Below are 11147 nucleotides of genomic sequence, written 5' to 3'. Positions count from 1 at the left end.
TGCTTCTCTGAGTCCATAATGCAGATCCTTGACAGTATAGCTGTGTACTGCAGTCTGGGCAAAACCAAGGGCTGATACAGCTGTGACGGCAGAAATCTCTAATGCTCCTAGGGCACCTATGCTCACACCAGCAACACAGCTTGTGGATGTTTTTTAGCACTTGTAAAGGGCTTATTTGACTGATGCAGATGCATCCACACAGGAGCTCTTTGCCAGTGTAGTACTGACGTGAAATATTTTTCACTGTGGACATAAACTCAGATTGCTTAAACCCCATCCAAATGAAAAAAAAAATCTTTGGGAGAAAGGACTCTGCTACTAAATCACTGAGGCACTTGACAGTGGTGATCATAGAGCCTTGCAGGATTCAGACTGTGATCCAGAGAGAACAAAGGAAAAAATGCTTCATCCCCACTGGGGCAAACACAAGCTGTGTGTCCTAAAGAGGTGGAGCTGAAGCAGTGAATGAAACCTGATAAACTCTTCTTTGCTAGATGATTTGAGACCTCATTGTGATTTCAGTAGCTGGTTTTAGCAAAATGGAGCTAGCAGCTTGAAACTTAACCCTGCAAGAAAAGCCAAGTTGCTTTGGAAAGCTCTGTTTCAATGTTTGCTGGGTCACAGTGCTTTCCCATTGTGTCATGAGTTATTCCAGTTCAGAAGGGCCAAAAATAAAATCTTCTATCCTGAATTACCCTCACTCTGAATGGTCCTACTTTGCAGCAGGGCCAGTGAGGTAGAGGATGAATCACAGTGAGGTTTATGAGAAAACCTGAGGAAAAAAAAAATAAAATTAAAAAATATAATCTGAGAAAAAATCTCTAGCTCCTGTAACTTGTCCTGTGAATATTTCTGGGGACTTACAATTCAAGCCAGTGGCAAGAGAGGTTTGCTGTTGCAGTTACTACCATGTACACTATGCATTTAGTCACATGTGTAAAGCTACCTAATGCCAGTTGGAAATTTTTCTGATAATTTTCCCTTTGGGACTTTGGGAGCCATAGTATCCCATCCTGTGTTAAGGGAAGCAGCTGTAACGGTGTTTCCGCCTCTCTTCCCGTCAGGAAGTGGTTTCATCTACTCTTGAGCTGACTGACAACAAATTTCCTACAACTACCCCTATTTCACTGCCATATATTTTCTGGGTGTGTGCTGTGTCATCCAGACATGGAGCTACTCATATTTCAAAAAGGTGCTGGAAGGCACACATCTTTCACAAGGCTTGCTGAGAAATAATAACAGCAGAATTGTTGTGATTGCATGTAGCTGCTATATCTGTGAAACAGCTGGACCTTCTGGCATCCTGATTCCCATTTTCTGGACAGAGAGACAGGGTACTGGAAGGTAAGGGGAACTTTAAGATGCAGGCAAGCAAGACTAAATAGCAGCAACTAAGCTATAAGTCCCATGTCTTTCATTCATTAGCACAGAAGGAGCCAAGTGAAGTTCTGTTGTGAGGGGAGGATGGTGACTTCTGTGAATGTTGCAGGCACGAAAAAGTATTTATCAAGAATATGTTTTCTCATGCAGAAGCTAAAAAAGGATACCTTTATTTCTAACCTTCCTGATTTTGACTCCTGATTTGATAGTGGTCAGAGGTTAACTTCATTGTTTGCCTTTGCCAGGACTGATTAGGGGGTGAACTACTCATTTGTTTTTTCTCACTGTCAATGTTTTACTCAAGAGCAGTATAAACACCTAAGTGAGAATGTCATGACTGAAGGAGAATTTAGCATACTAATCTGCTCTCCATGCCAGCCATTAATATACTATATATCCTGTCTCCACTTCACTTTCATATTCATTACTTCTTTAATGAAAAAAGAAAGATATTTTAATGGTCAAAAAATTCTAAATGATTAATGGTACATCAGTTAATGACATTTTAAAAGTATTTCAGGCTGGAAATGTGACACTACAATCATTAAAAATCAGATTCAATTTCCAAAGGTCCTAATCTTAAACTTTATACTGCTGGCAGAAACATAAAATGATATCCCGTAAGCGCGGGTGCTTCTGTATGATGGAAAAGCTCAGGAGTTTTGTGAGTGCTGCCAGAAAATAATGTGTTCTCGGAAATTCTGGAAGTTGAGCAGGAAGATAACTGATGAGGATATGACAAGGCAAATGAACAAATTGTTCAGTATAGAGGAATGCTTAATACAGAGAGATCTTTTTCTCTGAGACATTGTTTGGGGTCCAAGAGTAGCATAATGGCTCCAAATGGATAAAAACAACAGTAAATCCCATTCTCATGCATTATGCATAAGCTCTCGCTATTGGAGTTTGCACCACCATCTGGTGTTTAATTATTCCCGCTTTACACCACACGGTGGTGTGAATCTAATGAAATGAATATGTACATTATAATAATTTGGTGCATAGATTCTGGTTTGCTAATTATTAGGTGCCAGGCATCCTTTTTTTAAAACTGAAAGTTTAAATTCATTCTAAAAAATAACTGTTTCTCTAGTCTTTCACTGGCAAATACAACTACAATTACTTGTTCCATTCTCCAAAGATCCATTATTTCTATATGGCTGGTTGAGTTTCTCTAACATCTGTACAACATAAATTAATTATACAGAGGTGTCAGAATTCGCATTATCATACACTGTTAGTATTGTTAGAAAGGACCTTGTCTGTAGTTTTAAAAAGAAATTTATATATATGTGTGTGTGTGTGTGTGTGTATATGTGTATACATATTTTGGTGTTGAAGGCCTCCCTTCCTGTCTCCCTTGCTGACACAGTGGCTGTCAGTATCTACACAAAGTTTTGCTATGTATCCAGGTTATTTTTATCACATTATCACCTGTAGACCATTAGATTTCAATCTGTCATCAGTGTATCTGAAGACAATATCCTGTGTCATTAGTTGGGATGGTGGTTTCTACCTGGCAATAAGCCTTGCTGTCAGGAGTGAGACTCCTCAGCAAGTGCAGTGCTCCCACTGCTTCCAAAAAGGACGCTGAAAAATGACTGGGCTCCCCATTAACAAACAATTATGTCCACATATTTTTTTCTGTTAACAAATATTTTCATAAGCTGAGATACAATGTAAGGAGGTTCAGAAGGATTTTCTGCAATAGTGACTAAGAAAACTGGGAAGGCTGTAGCAGTATGTTCAATGGTATCACTTCCTACCAGATGATGGTTATCTGGTACAATAATGCTATTAAGGGACATTCAGATAACCAATGCATCCAGCAGTGTTACAACTTATAAATTTAATTTACTCTTCTATGTTTTGATGTACTTCTTAGCCCAGTGGTTTGTGAACTTGTGAGCAAATTCACAAGGTTAATTATGATATATAGCACTAGAAACATGTCTAAAAGATGCAAGAGTTCATATTTGCAGAGATATTTGAGAAAATAAAACAAAGTAGAATGGTAAGAGACTCTGAGAGCCTGGAAAAAAAAAGTATTTTGATGTGGTGGTTTGGTGTTTTTCTCACCATTGAAAATTTTCCAATTATTTTACCTATGCTTTTTCTTGATCTGTATTTCAGTAATCTTAAAAAAATAAAGATTAAAAGAAAAATTATAAACCATTCTGCTCAGATAATTTTCAATGAAGACTAAAACCTCAGTTTCATATTATCTTGACAATTCAAATTACCCCATCTTTCTTTCTTTCCCCCTGCTCATGAAAACTTTGATAACACATATTAACTTGCAATCAATGCTTGTTAGAAAATGAAGAAAACATCACAGTGCAAAAAAGCATTCTTCACTCTTCTGCAAGAAACAAAAAAAGCCTGCTTAACTTTTCATTCATTATTATGTGTGTTTTAATTAATGTTTTTTTGAAATTAATACATAAATTTCAATGGCATGGAGAAAATTATCGTTTATAGCAGTCATTGCAGAAAGTGTATGTATTATAATAGCAAAAACATTACAGTGGAATTAATGTACTTATTCCTAACACGAAAGGAATTCTTTCACTCTACCAACTTTCAAATTTTCAGAAATACAATTAAAGTAGAACTTCTAAATTAAGTAATATTACCAAATCTGAATGCTTACAAAATATATTACTTACAGTATCAGCAACTAAGCAAGAATTCTGTCATTTTCATTTTGTTGTAAAAAAAAAGAAAAAAATTCCATTATATTTTGCACTTTTCAAATATCCATATTCGAATATTATAAAAGCTAAACAAATTCAAATATAGGAAATTTCTCTTTAGTTCCAGTGGGTATAAAAATTATATTCAGAAAAATAATCCAATATTTTCTGATACAGGCTCTCATTTTTTTGTGTGTGTGTGTAAAATAGTGATAGAAAGAATTTGAATGGAATAATGATTGTCTTGGAAACAAGTCTCACCTTTTTTTAAGAGCAAACTAAATAAGAAACCATCAAAAACTCACATATCTAGCAGTTTCTTTTGACACAGAGTATGTTGCTTCCCAAATGCTTCTGTCTCCAGGAACTATTCCGTATTCAATGGTCCTGGAGAAAGTTGGAATGTTGTGACATCTGTATCAGCTCAGTGGGCTACCAGGGAATCTCAAAAAGTTCAGGTCATATTTCTAGTTCTTGAAGAAATTAGGGAAAGGAGTTCATGGGGTTAAATTTAGTATTATCAGCATTATCTCATCAGCATTCAGTACCACTGCTATGCCATGAAGGATAAAAAATAACAGAGAAACATGAGAAGAGGAATAGATAAAAGGCAAGCACTGAGAGGAAAAACATGTTGTTCCTTAATTGAGCTGGAGGAGGGGAAAACGTTGCTTGCAGATCTCTTTTGATGAGAAACCTTCTTGTGCCCATAACTATGTAGGTTTAAAATGTTGTGCTGTCTCTAATATAATAAACAGTCAAATTGCAATTCTTATGTGGTAAATCAATGGTGAAAATTCAGAAAGAAAACAGGAGGAGGAAGTGAAGAAAAATATAATTCAGCAATGTGAGTATTCATAGGAAATACAAGGTTAATTTATCTGACTGAAATCATCATTGCAACCATTTTGAAGCTGTGCATATTTACATCAGCTGACATTTTCTCCCCCTTCTTCTTTCTCCCAATGTCTCAGTCCCTTTCTCCCCACCATATCCCAAAGTGTCTCTGATGATGTTTGTAGTTCCACACTGTTGTTTATGTTGTATACAAAACGGCAAGAGGGGAAGACCCCACAAACTTGTAAGGGTATTAGATTTGCTGTTAAGCCATTGTCTCATACCTGACTTTTTTTCTGAGCCATCTAAACTGCACATATTATTGATGTTACAGTTTTCTTTTTTTTCTTCCTCTTGACTCCAGACAATAGCATCCCTCCCAATTACCTGGGCTGAAGTAGAATTAAACTCACTAAAGTGAATTCTGAAATGGAATTTTCAATGCATTCTATTTGCAGACTCAGAATAAACATGGCAAAAACAGCCACTGTAATGGCATTTTGGTACTTTGTCTCACAGGTGGCAGGCAAAGGTACAGAAACTGAAAAAATAAACAAAACCACTTCCTACAAACAAACCAGTAAAGAAAATATCCTTGAACTTGGGATAAAGACTGAGCTGGGGCAGAGGCTTGATAGTGCCCTCATTGTAACCAATCCTAATGCAATGTTTTCTAATTATAGAATAAACATTCCCTCTCGGATGGAGCTGCCTGTCAGCCCACTCTACGGCAGAAATTGCCATATGGGCTGCTCTGCAGACGGCTGGGCAGTGGCATGTGTACAGCTGTGCAGGACCAGCACCCAGGTGTTTCAGCCTGCCTGTGATAGGCAGCCAGCAGGCAGTTCTGCAAGGGTGGGGAGGAAATTCAGTCAGGGTGAAAGAAACCAGCAAGATGGGATTTGACAGGGAATAGCAATAATAATAAATAACATTAATTGGTAAAATGAAAGTGGGGTTTTTTTTCTTTTTTTTCTTTTTTTTTTTTTCCCAGGTCAGATGAGGGTTTTCTATAAGGAACAAAGTCTGATCTTATTTAAGGTTTGCTGAGAATGTAAATTAAAAAAATGAATATAACACAAGTGTAGGCATCCATGAGGTTGCGCAAAATCATAATAAAAATAGCAAAAAGGATGGAGCTGCTTTGCTTCCACATGAACTAAATAAGCATACAGACAGATAGCATTAATTTTTATCCCCAGATTTTCTCATTCCTGGATCCTCTGTTACCTGATTCCAGTGGCTCAGCTAATATAGTTTTTCAGTTCTATGCTAAATATACTACTTAGACCATAGGGAATGCAAAGTCACCTCATTGACTGCATTCAAGTCTCTTTTGACTTGGGCTGGTGAAGCTGCTAAAGAAATCTGAGCTTCTTTCTGTCACAGCTGAATCTGGAAAGGATACATTTTGTGCTACCGTCAGCTGAATCCTGCACACAGCTGCATCCAGATTCAGATATAACCATATACACAAATAACAGTGCTGGGAAGCTGTGAGCACAAAGGAAATACAGATTGAAAAAGCTATTACAAAGTGCCAGAGAGTGTTTTGTGTTATACAAAAATACTTATTACTAAGTATTTGCACTGGTTACAAAGCTTTAGAAATGCTTTAAAGGATGCTTTTAACCAATGCATGAATGTGATGAGGAACACCTGTAAATATTTTTGATTATCAGTCAGTATATGTAGGCTGTTATTTTGCTTTGGGCTGAAAAACTTGGAGGAATAGTTTGAGAAAAATACATTTTAAATACACAGCAAAAAATTAGCATTATATATAACATATATGCAGTTTTCTTAAATGTAAAATAATACATTAATGAAAATTAATGTTAACTTTGTTTTATTTTTAAATGCTGTATATACACTACATACACTATGGATCTTGTTATACATTGGGGAAAAAAAACCCCAGAAAATTAGGGATGTCAGCCTAATGTCATCTTTGAACTTTTAACAAGTGTGGACTCCCCACTTCCTACAATAATCATTTCTAAACCTGACAAACTTTTGATTTAGCACAATGGCAGTGTGTCAGGCGTCTGTACCAGTGGGAGTCTGGACAGAGGAATGAGGTAGAAGGGAATTAAACACACTTGAGTTTTGGTCATTAGTTTTTAACAAGTCAGAAAACATCCATCCCCTTAATCTTGACAAGAATTGAGTGTTATAGAAAGTTAAATGTAGGACTTATCTAAGAAAGATCAAATAAAAATTAGACTTCTTGGAATACTCCTCTCCTTCCATGGAGACTTAGAAATGAGAAAAGTTGCCTTCTGGATATGCTTCTTGCTCTTCAATGATTAGACAAGGAGCCCTGACACATTACTTAGACTAGGCTAGCTCTTACATAGCTGCACTAAGAAGGATGAATCCCATCCATGCATTGAGATTTTCAAAAGTGCTTACATGACTTCTGTGTTTACTTTTCACAAACTCTCTGGAAATCTTTGTTTCTCAATTACTTGTATTTGGTGTTTATTTGAATGCCAGTAAAATGAATAGACAAGCACCTTACCAAAATCCAAGTATGCTGATTATTTCCTTAAATTCTCAGTTCATTTTTTAAAGCATAACTTACAATTTCCTTGCCTGTTTCTTTGTTAGTTCATACTTGGGAAAGCAATGCAGAAGATGTACCCATCTAAATGGCGATACTGATTTCAAAAGTATAACAGAAGAAACATAGCAGAACTTTCAGTAAAACTGCTCAGGGAGAGAGAAAGTAACCCCAGTGATTTTGCATCACCACACATACAGAAAAAATTTCTCTGTAAGTACAGATCAGTGGTTGTTTTATAGTCCAAGCCATTGAAGTAGTTCTTCTATGTACACTAGATAAAGAAAATTGCAAGCCGAACTCAGTCATACCTGTCATCTCTATTTGATTATTCAATATAATTTGACAAAAAATAGGATGCAATATTGTGTTTTATTAATTATATTCCTGAGAAAAGGGGTTGCTCTCCAGATGAAACATTGATGCACACTCCAAGGATTTAATTCCTTAGTGATAAAGCACACCTTTCTCCATAGCATTACTGGGTTTCCCAGCCCTCCACCTCATGACTTAGTGCAGGAGCCAATGTTAAAGCCCTTGAGCACCTAAATTCCCATTAGTGAAGTTCTCCTAGCTATTTAATCCTGTCATGCACAATAGTTTAATTCTGTTAGCATTAAAGAGTGAAGTGCCAAGATCCTGCTTAAATCTCAGCTTGATTAATAAAACAAGTATTTCCAGAACAGTTTTACTTGGATAGATCCACAGTGTAGCCAGACTGTAAGAAAGGCAAAGCTGCTGTAACATTGAAGGGCCAATTCAGTGGTTGGTGAGATGTGAGGGACCTAATTTTGAATTTTTTTCTGACTGAACCCAAGCTGCCTGAGGGTACCATTGATAAGGTATTCCAGGATGGGAATTTCTCAGCCTCTTCTTCCTCATTTACCAGGAAATAATTGAATAACAGAGGAGCCAGAGGTAGAGTAGAACAATTTGCCAGCCTGCCAGTTAGAGCACTCACCTGGAATGTGGGATCACCCCCTTCTTGAGGAAATATAAATGGTCCAGAAATAGTGAAATGGCTTAATCAGGTAGAAATGTAAGTGTTCCCCCCTCTTTAACCAAGTGGTTTCCATTTGCATAGCAGATAATTGTTTATACTGCTTTAGTAAAGGAGGAAGGGAAAGGGAAAGCAGGGAGTGAGAATTACATATTCTTTACTATATCATTAGTTCTTTAGGTGAGATAAAGAAGGCAAAGAGGGAAATCTTCTATATTAAAGGCACAAATCTTAACGGTAATGCTTAAGGTTATTTGTCCTTGGAAGAGTATATCTTTTAGGAGTTTCTGATGAAATAGAGCTCTTCAAGTGTCTTGTGATATTCCAAGTCCATTACTGGAAAATTTTGTGTACCATTTTCTTTCCCATGATCAGATATTCCTATGATTTCCTTTGAAAGGTTACGGTACTTGTTGGACTCTTTCTTCATTACCTCAACTCAATATATCTACAGAAAACTAGACAATGGAAGAGACTGATCAGTGCACTGAAGCACCTTCATAAGGCCAATAATGAAGCAACACCAGAGCTGGGGAAGTAGGGAACTCAAAATCCTAACCAACAGTGTAGAAAAAAGCAAGACCAGCAATTAGAGTAGTTCAGGCTGCCAGAGATTTAGCCACTTCATTTTGGCTTTGTGTCCTCTTTTAGGTGCCCTGATTTCTTTGGGCATGTGAAACATACACATCTTCAACTACTGCATAGAATTTGGAGTTATTAAACTTTTTAAGTAGTCATGTGCCTGAAGACTATCATGCTAATCTCTGCTACAAGCCTATCCCAATTTCCTTTTCTAAATCTTAGGAGACAGAACCCAGACTGGTATCAGGAAATATGCTCCTGGGGGACTATTCACCAAGACTTGTTATGCAACTCATTGTAAGTATCTTCATAATTGGATATAAAAAGAAGCTTTTTATTTTTTTTTAATCATTGCACCATGAAAAATTACTTCTCTATTGTATCTGCTTTTACTTTTGTTGTTTCCAGACTGAGACTCCAACCTTGCAAACATCTAATTTTGAGCATGTGAGTAGTATCTTGGAGTTCAAGAAGGGCAACAAAAGTGACCAGAGACATCTGACCCCAATTTAAACCTTAATCCCATGAAGACTTTTGAATATGAAATCAATATGACTATTCACACAGCTAAACATAGGAATGTGAACTCTTTACAAGGTTGGGACCTACTAGAATAGGCTCTTTTAATTTCATTTAGTGCAGGAATTCCACATTTCAAACAATTTTGTTGTTCTTGTAACCTTGCATATTATTGTTTTGATGTTTGGGGAAGATGATTATCTCAGGGGTTTCAGCAGGACCAAACGTGTTTGGCTGAACTTGCCAATATCTGCCTATAACATCCTGTTAGAAAACAGAATTTCCACAGTCCTGCAAGCTGTAACTATCTGCTAATATTATGCTGCATTCACTTGATCATTGCATCTTCACAGAACTCGGGCTTCTAGTGGAGAATAGTCCCCTACCGGCTTGTGCTGTGAAGTATTATCTCCACATGTATCATTAATTTTCTTTTCATAGTATTAGGCCTCATTAATCCATTCCTAGTTGCCTTGTATTTAAAAATAGAAGTTATTAAAGTAGATTTCTCTTAACTGCTTAGTAAATAAACTATATAGGTAATTTGGCTCTTAAACTTATGTCGTAAAAGTGTATTATTACTGATATGTATGTGTACACATGTAAAGATACACAATATTATATTTTTCTTAATAAAACAAAGTTATGTTAGATAAAATTCTGTTGTTTCTATAGTGAATAAAGCCTATTCACAGGACTTCATTACTATGCGAGAAACATGCAACCTGTCAACTTACTTTTACGATCCATTCTTAACGTGCACCTTTTTGCAGTTTTTTTGAAAATCCAAGTCTACGAATTCATGGTGACATACACTTTGCCTTAAGTCCATCCTGCTATCTAAAATAAATCCAATACTCTTGTACTTTTTGAAATAGTGTAATTCCTAAGGCATTTAAATACAGTATTTTCATTCTTAGATTAAAGCCTCCTGGGTGCTTAATTTTAATTGCCCAGACATATGAATTGCATTCACACCAGGCAGTGCAAATAGACACCTGAATTCTGTCAAGGCCTTTAGAGAAGCTTGACAAATATGAACTATGAGATTATATTTAGCATCCTCTGGCATGCTGTCTGTTGATTGGGATTTCTTTTTTTTTTTTTTTTCTGTAAAGGGTTGATATAGACTAGTGGTAGAATCCTGTTCTGCGTCCTAAGCTTCTCAGCAAGAGAGGACTGAACAGTTACATGTTGACAAAGTGTCCAGACTCTCAGGTCTGTGGAGCTTTGGAACACTCTGTTTACAATCAAGCAGTTAAGAGTTATGGGGCAAGAGCAAAGGAAGACTGGTATTTATCTGGTAAGAAAGGAACTAGATGAAAATGAAATCATTGTCCCTACTCTGAGACTGGTATCCTGCTTCATCTTTAAGGCTGTCCTTACAGCTAAGTTTCAGTATAAAGGGCCAGCATTTTGGCAAAGGCAGCTGTGAGCAAGAGGGATCACAAATGATGAAGGTAATTAATGTTTCCCCTTTGTTCTTGAATTCTGAGGAAAGGAGGTGAGGAGAGCTAAATCCTAATTTCAGGATGACTTGATGGAAGGAGGCATCTTTTTGTCTGTA

At 36.7% G+C, this 11147-nt stretch overlaps 1 long non-coding RNA gene across 1 annotated transcript; it reads left to right on the top strand.

Annotated features, from left to right (window-relative positions):
* The first annotated feature begins 1182 nt into the window (after positions 1–1182).
* LOC121340027 lies at positions 1183–10123 on the top strand. The gene is made up of 3 exons (XR_005953250.1): positions 1183–1344; positions 9284–9358; positions 9470–10123. It is a non-coding gene; the product is annotated as an uncharacterized LOC121340027 (long non-coding RNA).
* The last annotated feature ends 1024 nt before the right edge of the window (positions 10124–11147 follow it).

This window comes from Onychostruthus taczanowskii, unplaced genomic scaffold (assembly GCF_017590055.1).
Source record: "Onychostruthus taczanowskii isolate IOZ18803 unplaced genomic scaffold, ASM1759005v1 scaffold39, whole genome shotgun sequence".
NCBI lineage: Eukaryota > Metazoa > Chordata > Aves > Passeriformes > Passeridae > Onychostruthus > Onychostruthus taczanowskii.
The sequence above is the reverse complement of the archived record's forward strand: the minus strand, read 5'-3'. Positions and strand labels throughout refer to the sequence as shown.